Source organism: Leptonychotes weddellii, chromosome 6 (assembly GCF_054177405.1).
Source record: "Leptonychotes weddellii isolate Sample4059 chromosome 6, ASM5417740v2, whole genome shotgun sequence".
Taxonomy (NCBI): Eukaryota; Metazoa; Chordata; class Mammalia; order Carnivora; family Phocidae; genus Leptonychotes; species Leptonychotes weddellii.
Genome location: NC_138374.1, coordinates 137,002,086 through 137,011,790, shown reverse-complemented (window position 1 = coordinate 137,011,790; position 9,705 = coordinate 137,002,086). Strand labels below are relative to the sequence as shown.

At 43.6% G+C, this 9,705-nt stretch overlaps 1 protein-coding gene across 1 annotated transcript in view; it reads left to right on the top strand.

The window, feature by feature from the left end:
- DAP3 (death associated protein 3) overlaps window positions 1-9,705 on the top strand; it is a 26,742-nt gene that overhangs the window by 7,026 nt on the left and 10,011 nt on the right. The gene's annotated exons all lie outside the window — the stretch shown is intronic.

Sequence of the window (9,705 nt, the reverse complement as noted above, 5' to 3'; positions counted from 1 at the left end):
TGATGCTGAGTGATGCTCAGCATGTTTTCATGGGTCTGTTGGCCATCTGGAGGTCTTCTCTGGAGAAATGTCTGTTCATGTCTTCTGCCAATTTTTAATTGATTGGGTTTTTTTGTTTTGTATGGTTGGTTTGGTGTTGAGTTGTAGAAGTTCTTTATATCCTGACCCTTTATAGGATATATTATTTGCAAATATCTTCTCCCATTTAGTAGGTTGTCTTTTAGTTTCGTTGATTGTTTCCTTTGCTGTGCAGAAGCTATTTATTTTGATGTAGTCCCAACAATTTATTTTTGCTATTGTTTTTCTTGCCTCAGGAGACAAATCTAGAAAAATGTTGCTATGTCCAATGTCAGAGAAATTATTGCCTGTGCTCTCTTCTAGGATTTTTATGGTTTCAGTTCTCACATTTACGTCTTTAATCCATTTTGAGTTTATTTTTTGTGTATGGTGTGAGAAAATGTTCCGTAATTTCTGATTTAGAATTTTATCGAAACAACTTCTAGTTCTCATTGGTTAACTTTATAACTAAATGTTAAAAACTGTGTACTTACAAAAATTTCTATTACATAGAAGACACCTACAAACTGAAAAAAGGTTCAATATTAATAAAATGGATTTTAATAATTACTTTGCTAAGATCAAAATCAACAAATAGCTGCACAGATAAATGACGGAGGCCACCTAGGAAGAACATGGTATAGTGATAAGGATGGAGGCTCTTAAGTCCAACAACCATGTTTGCATGCGAGAGTCTCCATTTTTTAACAGTGCAGTGGTTTCCATGTGTCAGAAGAGTTGTGAGTTTTCTAGCTCCTTAAATAGAGAGGTCAAGTGTGCTTCCCTCCCCCGCCCCGAAACTGTAATGGGCTGCATTAGAACGTGACCGACTGCTGGCTCTGAGCCAGGTTGGAAGAGGTCTTTAGTGTTTTAGCTCTCCGGGACCTTTGCCACTGCTATGACAAGTCAGGTCACACTGCCACAGGATGAGAGACAATGTGGAGCAGAGTCAGTCACCCCAGCTAAGACGACCTTGCCTAGCCAGCCAACCCTAGATGCATGCGGAAGCCCACCAGAGATAGCCAGACCTGATCCAGAACAAAGAATTAACAAGCCTGGAGCTACGGACTTGTGAGCAATAATAACAAGATATTGTTTGAAGCCACTGAGTTTTGGGGTGGTCTGTTACACAGCGACAGCTGGTACAGTGCTTAAAAATGTTGCTGTGATGATAAAATGACACAAAGCATGTAATGTCTGCAGCACATTGCCGGACATATAGTAATCAGGACTAAACTAATCATGGCGGTTTCTGCTGTTGCTGTTTTATTATGGCTACATAGCAACATTTTTTTTTTTTTAAAGATTTTACTTATTTATTTGAGAGAGAGAGACATAGCAAGAGAGGGAACACAAGCAGGGGAAGTGGGAGAGGGAGAAGCAGGCTCCCCGCAGAGCAGGGAGCCCGATGTGGGGCTCGATCCCAGGACCCTGGGGCCATGACCTGAGCTGAAGGCAGATGCTTAATGACTGAGCCACCCAGGTGCCCCCATACATAGCAACATTTTTTAATAATGGCTTTATTAAGATTCACAAACCATGGAATCAGTATCTTTAAAGTATACAATTCAGTGGGTTTTTAGTACATTCACAGAGCTACGTAATCACTATCCCTAGCTAATGTTAGAACATCCTGGTCACCCCAAAGAGAAACCCATCAGTGGTCACTCTCCATTCTCCCCTCTCCCAGTCCCTGGCAACCACTAATCTAATTTACTGTCTCAATAGATTTACCTTTGGTGGACATTTCAAATAATTAGAATTATATTACAGGTGATCTTTTCTGATAGCCTTTTTCTTCATGTAAAGATTCACCCATGTTGTAGCATTTATCAGAACTTCATCTGTTGTTAGTGCTGAATAGTATTCCGCTGTATGGCTACACCAACTTGGTTTATCCATTCATCGGTGATGGACATTTAGATTGTTTCCACGTTTTGGCTCTTAGGAATATTGCTGCTGTGAGCATTTGTGGACAGTTTTTGTGTGTACATATGTTTTCATTTTCTTGGATATACAACTGGGTGTATAGGAGAATTGCTAGGTCATTTGGAAACTATGTGTTTAATCTTTGGAGGAGCTACCAAACTGCTTTCCAAAGTAGCTGTACCACTTTACAGTCCCACCAGCAATGTATGAAGATTCCAGTTCTTCTACATTCTCCCCAACACTTGCTATTGTCTGTTCTTTTGACTTTAGCTATACTTGTGAGCATGAAGTATATCACATTATGTTTTTGATTTGCATTTTCCTACTGACTTGTGGCATTGAACATCTTTTCAAGTGCTTATTGGCCATTATATATCTTATTTGGAGAAATGTCTGTTTAAATCCTTTGCCTGTTTTGAGTTGGTTGTCTTTTTATTGTTGAGTTGTAAAGAGTTCTTTATATATTATGGATACAAGTCCTTTATCAGATATGATTTGCAAATATTTTCTCCCATTCTAGACTTTGTCTTTTACTTTCTTCATGGTATCCTTTGAAGCAGAAATTCTCAATTTTGATAAAGTCCAAGTATCTATCTATTTTTGTTCACTTTAGCTTTTGGTATCACTAGGAAACCATTGTCTGATACAAGGTCACAAAGATTTGCTCTTATGTTTTCTTTTAAGAGTTATATTGTTTTAGGGGCGCCTGGGTGGCTCAGTTGGTTAAGCGACTGCCTTCGGCTCAGGTCATGATCCTGGAGTCCCGGGATCGAGTCCCGCCTCGGGCTCCCTGCTCGGCAGGGAGTCTGCTTCTCCCTCTGACCCTCCCCCCTCTCATGTGTTCTCTCTCTCAAATAAATAAATAAAATCTTTAAAAAAAAAAAAAGAGTTTTATTGTTTTAGCACTTCCATTTAGAGCTATGATCTCTTTGAGTTACTTTGTGTGTATGATGTGAGGTAGGGGTCCAATTTAATTTTTTTTTTTTTTTTTTTGAGGCAAAGGAAAACGAGAGTTTCAAAAGTGACTATTTGATTGCTGGCTCATGCAGGAAACAAATAGTACTATCATTCTCCAAAAGATAAAATACTTAGGGAGAACCAGGCTTTGATTTTTAGTTTTGTCCTTATTGAATTTTGTTTTTGTTTTTTTTTTAGTTGAAGTATAGTTGACACAGTTACTTTAGTTTCAGATGTACATGATAATGATTCAACAAGGTTTTTTTCGTTTGTTTGGTTTTTTTTTTAAGAATTTATTTATTTATTTGACAGAGAAAGACACAGCGAGAGAGAGAACACAAGCAGGGGGAGTGGGAGAGGGAGAAGCAGGCTTCCTGCCAAGCAGGGAGCCCAAAGTGGGGCTCGATTCCAGGACTCCGGGATCATGACCTGAGCCGAAGGCAGACGCTTAACGACTGAACCACCCAGGCGCCCCAGCTTTTCGTTTGTTTTTAAGATTCATTTCAGGGAGAGAGAGCACGAGCAGGGGGCAAGGGAGGGAGAGAGGGAGAGAGAATCTCTAGCAGACTCCATGCTGAGTGTGGAACCCGACAATGGGCTCCATCCCACGACCCTGAGATCATGCCTGAGCTGAAATCATTAGTCAGACGCTTAACTGACTGAGCCAACCCCAACAAGTTTATACGTTATTCTGTGCTCACCACAAGTGTAGCTACCGTCTGTCACCATACAACCTGTCATTGACTGTGTCCCTCTATGCTGTATGTTTTAGTCCTGTGACTTATTTATTCCATAACTGGAAGCCTATATCTCCCACTCCCCTTTACCTGTTTTGCTCATCCCTTGACCCCCTCTCCAGCAATCATCAGTTTGTTCTCTTTGGGTTCGTTTCTGCTTATTTGTTTGTTTATTCATTTGTTTTGTTTTTAAGATTTCACATATAAGCGAAATCATGATATTTGTGTTTCTCTGACATATTCAGTTAGCATAATAACACTCTAGGTCCATCCATATGGTTGCAGATGACAAGACCTCATCCTTTTTTATGACTAATAGTCCATTATACACACACACACACACACACACACACGCCACATCTATCACTGGACATGTGGATTGTTTCCTTATCTTGGCTATTTTAAGTAATGCAGCAGTAAACATAGGGGGGCATGTATCTTTTTGAATTAGTGTTTTTGTATTCTTTGGGTAAATACCCACTTCAATTTAATTATTTTACCTGTGGATATCCAGTTGTCCCAGCACCATTTGTTGAAAACATTCTTCTTTCCTTCATTGAATTGTCTTGACACCTGTGTTGAAAATCAACTGATTGTGACATAAGGAATTCTTTCTGAACTCTCAGCCCTATCCCACTGACTCATGGATGTGGTCAGATGCATGTAATCTATAGACATACGCTAATAGCAACTGTCTTAATTACTGTAGCTTTGTAGTAAGTTTTGAAATCAGGAAACGGAATCCTCCAACTTTGTTCCTTTTTTTTAAGGTTATTTATGCTTTTATAGGTCTATTGAATTTCCATATGAATTTTGAGATCAGCTTGACAATTGCCATAAAAAATGTTGCTGGGATTTTGATAAGTAACTTTTTTTTTTTTTTTTTTTTAAAGAGAACTGATGGGGCACCTGGGTGGCTCAGTCGTTAAGCGTCTGCCTTCGGCTCAGGTCATGATCCTGGAGTCCTGGGATCGAATTCCTCATCGGGCTCCCTGCTCGACAGGAAGCCTGCTTCTCCCTCTCCCACTCCCCCTGCTTGTGTTCCTGCTCTCACTCTCTCTCTCTCTCTGTCAATTAAATAAAATCTTTAAAAAAGAAAAAAGAGAACTGATGATTTTAATGAACTGCATTCTCAATGAAACAATGATGTGATAGAACATTTAAAAAGTCACTTTTGGTGCGCCTGGGTGGCTCAGTTGGTTAAGCGTCTCCCTTCGGGTCAGGTCCTGGGATCGAGTCCCGCGTCAGGCTCCCTGCTCAGCAGGGGGGTCTGCTTCTCCCTCCCCTTCTGCTCCTCCCCCTGCTTGTACTCTCTCTTGCTCTCTCTGTCAAATAAATTAAATAAAATATTTTTAAAAAAATAGTCACTCTTAAAATAGAAAATCTAAAAATGATAGGTCATACCTAAAGAGTATTGATAAGTTATGTGGGGAAGGGACTTGTATTGTGTAATGATTGCTTTAAAAAGCTGTAGGCATTTAGCCAGGAAAAGAAAAAACTGAGCACATAACTAACTACTTTCAGTTCATCATGTGGAAAATGGCTTGTAGAACCCAAGAGAAGGACTGGGACAGTGAATGGAAGCTGCAGGGAGACATTTCAGCTCAGATTGTGAAAGAATTTTCCAGAAAAGCTGTCTGAAAACCATGTGGCCTGTGTTTGAGTTCCCCCTGACTGGACATGTTCAGGCCGTCGATGATGGACAACATACCGTGCTATTTCATTCATATAACATCCTTGAAATGACAAAATCACAGCAATGGAGAACAGATAAGTGGTCGTCAGGGGTTAAGCAGGGGGAGGAAAGTGGGGGAGACTCGGAAAGGACTACATGAGGGATCCTTGAGGAGATGCTTGAGGTGATGGAAATGTCCTGCACATGAGCTCTGTGGACATCTGCGTATGGGCGTTCGGTTGCAGTGCGTCCTGTGACCACCGGGGAGCCCTGGGGAAAGGGTGCGCGGAGTTTTTCTTTCAACTGCAGGTGGCTCTGCAGTGACCTCCAGTACAAGTTAAATTCGAAAAACTGATTTTTGTGATCCCTGAAGTCTTAGTCTTAGCATATAGTCTTTGGGATACCTTTCTAGATTTGGTACGGGCCTTTTCTGATTTCCGTCTCAGTATGCATTTGCGCTTCCTATGTGAGAAGACTTTTATTTTAGAAAGAAGACTCTAACTTTCATCAGAGTAGTGGCAAAACTTCAAATACAGTGGTGAGCAAGTATCCCTTCCAGATGCCCCTGGCAAATCTTCAGATGGCTTAAAGACTAAGGAAATGACTCGTCTCTGGGATTTGTTTGTTTCATACCCATTTAAAACAAAGCATGGGATCGGAGAGAGGACTCTTCTGTCTTGGAAGAGAAGTGGACAGTCTACCTTTGATTTATCTTTGATTTTACCATCAGTCATTTGTTTTGTTGTGGTAAAATATGCAGAACGTGAAATTTACCATAATTTTTAAGTGTGCGGTTCCATGAGGTCATACCCACATCATTGTGCAGCTGTTACCACCGTCCATCCCCATAATTCTTTTCATCTTGTACCATCAGTCTGTTCTCATAGGAACTCTGTCCCCATACCTACCTTCTAGTAATAAGCCATATGTCTAATCTGTGCTCCTGCAAAGGACATGGAAAACCTGAAAGAAGAAATTAGTACTGGCGGCTGTGAGCCTTTATCTTGCACTGCCCTGATTTGTATATGCCCTAAAAAGTGGAATCAGCAAATATTCCTCTCTTCTGCTTACATGTGGCCTGTCAATAAGATTTATTCTGCAAACGGGTATTTTAAAAGACAACGAGAACATGGTTTAGTCCAGGTTGTTTGATTTGAGATCAAACTTTTAAGATTCCCCACCTAACCCCCTTGTTTTTAAAGTAATTAACATTTTTTTTTTTAAAGATTTTATTTATTTATTTGAGACAGAATGAGAGAGAGAGAGAGCTCATGAGAGGGGGGAGGGTCAGAGGGAGAAGCAGGCTCCCCGCCGAGCAGGGAGCCCGATGCGGGACTCGATCCCGGGACTCCAGGATCATGACCTGAGCTGAAGGCAGTCGCTTAACCAACTGAGCCACCCAGGCACCCCAAAAGTAATTAACATTTTTAAAATATTTATTTATTTACTTGAGAGAGAGAGAGAGAGAACATGTAAGCATGTTCATAAGCAGGAGGGGCAGAGGGACAGGAAGAGACTCTAAAGCAGAGATGGGGCTCGATCTCACCACCATGAGATCACGACCTGAGCCAAAACTAAGAGTCAGACGCTCAGCCAACTGTGCCACCCAGGCGCCCCTAAAGTAACTTCTATTATTTGTGTGTGTGTAGCCTTTACCTTTAAAAAGCCGCAGGGAAATATTGAAGGATTTTAAATAAGACTTTAGTGGAAAGAATGGATGGAGAAGTTCATGGCTGGAAACTGGTAGACTAATTGTTGTAATATGGATACAAGATGATAGTGTCCTGGGATAGAGAGCTGATCACATTTTCCTGACCAGCATTTCCCATAATATCTAAAACATGGCCAGAATAATGGCCCCAATGACCACAGGCACACCTATGGGAAGAATTGACCTCAGGACCCTGTCATCTGCTTTTTTCTCTCCAGGACCCATCCCCCCTTCAAAGATACAGCCCACAGCTGTCTGTATTGGAATGCATTGGGAAGACTGGGGAAGCAGGGTTGGGCGGGCCAGACATTGTTGGAGTCACATCAGGTCATAAGTAGTTTTGGAGTAGAGAAAGTTGAGGTTGAGTGGAGGGCTCAGAGTTGGAGATGAGCTGATGTGGAGGGTTAGAATTGGTGTTGGCAGTTAGCTGTCGTGGATGGGGGAAGACAGTGCTGGGGCAGGGAGCTGAGGTGGTTTAAGTAGGGGAGGATTGAGAAGAGCCGAGATGAAGAAAATTGAACTGGTTGGAGATGGGCATTGGGTGATGTTGGGCGCCAGGTGGTGGTCAGCGTCAGGTGGTATTGGGTACCAGGCGGTGGTGGATGTTGGGTGTTGTGTCATCAGTTGCCAAGACCACTCCCACCATCTGATGGCCTAGGAGGACTTGGAAGTCAGCACATAGTCCTACTTACGGCTGTGATTTATTACAGGGAAAGGGGACGGTGGCAGGTCAGCAAAGGGAAAGGCACATCGGGCAGGGTGGAGGAAAGCAGGTACAAGCTTCAAGAGTCCTTTCCCACTAGAATCCCACAGGACGCAATGATGTCAGCAGCAAATTGTGACAACATGCGTGAAACGGTGCCGGCCAGTGAAACTCAGTTTCCAGGGAGTCTCAGTGCCTGGGGTTGGGCACTGGTCATGTAGTCATCATTGGCCTGGCGGGTACTGAAATGCCCGACTCTGAGAAGGGAAAGCAAGTGTTCAGCCTAAGCCATGCTGTGTGTATAAATAGTTCAGGCCCAGTGACCCACTCTCCCCCGTTCTAGGGCTGTTGGGAACTCTCCAGAAGTCCAGGTGCCCAGACAGCTGCTCTGAGAGCCGCGGGCGAGCAGCGGGCGAGCAGGCCTTGCTGAGGACAGCAGTCCCCTGCCTGCCCTTCAGCTCTTCTCTGCACTCCTGGCTGGCGGCCGGTGGTGCTGGTGGGCTGAGTGGGACAGCAGTGGAGAAGGTGCAGGGCAGAGTTAAGGAGAGCAGATAGCGTGCAGGGAACACAGGGGACCCTTCCTCTGCCTGTGGGCTAATAGGACTTCATCCCCAGGCCTGGGCCTGCACTCACAGCCACCTCCTTACTCCACTAGCATCCAGGAGAATGAGAGAGTATTTTGCAACAGTGCAGTTCCAAGGATTCAAAGACCAAGAGAATTTGGGTTAAAATGAAGTAACTTTAGTTTTTTCAAAGACTTTATGCTAATATATGTTGTCTTCAAGAAATAAATAGCTGCTCAGCATTTCTCAAATTTCTCAGCCATAGAGCAGTGGTGCATTTTATGCCCAGTTAGCCCTCCCCCCAACTCTTGCTGGGGACTGCTGCTGGTGGCCTGGGGTTCTCCCACACAGCACAGCAGCCCTGGAATGCCACAGGGGGGACGGGGCAGGTCAGGCTGGGTGACCGCTGCGTGTTCCGTGGAAGCACATGCCTTGAATGCCTGAATTAAGGAATGCATTGGCATCTTCATTGAGAAGTAGACTTGGAAACTAAATGGAGATGGAATTCAAACCACTTTGTGTCTTCTCTTGACTACTGGTAAGCGCCCTGGGTCAGGGACCGTCCAGCTTTGTTCACCCACTTACTCACAGGGCCCGACGCAGCATGTGCTCAGTAACAGCCGAATAAATGGCACACCTCTGTTGCTGCTGCCGGCCAAAGATTTGGGGTGGAAGAGAGGTGAAAATGATGAGCCAAAATGAAGCAATAATTACCTGGAGATTAGATTTAGGCATGTTATCACTACTGAATATTGAGAGTTGCATTTAAGTATTTTAAACATCTTTTAGCTCTCAAGAGATTAGGGTTGGTTTTTTTTTTAACTTTTTTTTTTTTTTTTAGATTTTATTTATTCATTTGAGACACAGACAGAGAGAGAGAGCACGAGCAGGGGGAGAGGCAGAGGGAGAGGGAGAAGCAGGCTCCCCACTGAGCCAGGAGCCCGATGTGGGGCTCGATCCCAGGACCCTGAGATCATGACCTGAGCCAAAGGCAGACGCTTAACCATTGGAACCACCCAGGTGCCGCGAGATTAGGGGGTTTTTTATGAAATATTTTCAACGTACAAATGAATATGTATAACACACATAATATAAAATTAGTAAACTAAAACTCCTGTACCCATTACCCAGCATTAAAAATAGCGCATTCCCAGTCTCGCTGTGTGCCCTGCCCAGCCTTCCCCCTTCCCTCCTCCCTGAGAGGAAGCCCCATTCTCCACGTGCTATCCTTCTGCCTTTCTCCTTCAGTTTTATTACATGTATGTCTATCCCACCCCCAGACAGTGGCCCCCCGACAGTGTCCCCCCAACAGTGTCTCATCAGTGCCCCCCCAATCACGTCCCCATCTGTCCCCCGGACAGTGCCCCCCCCGT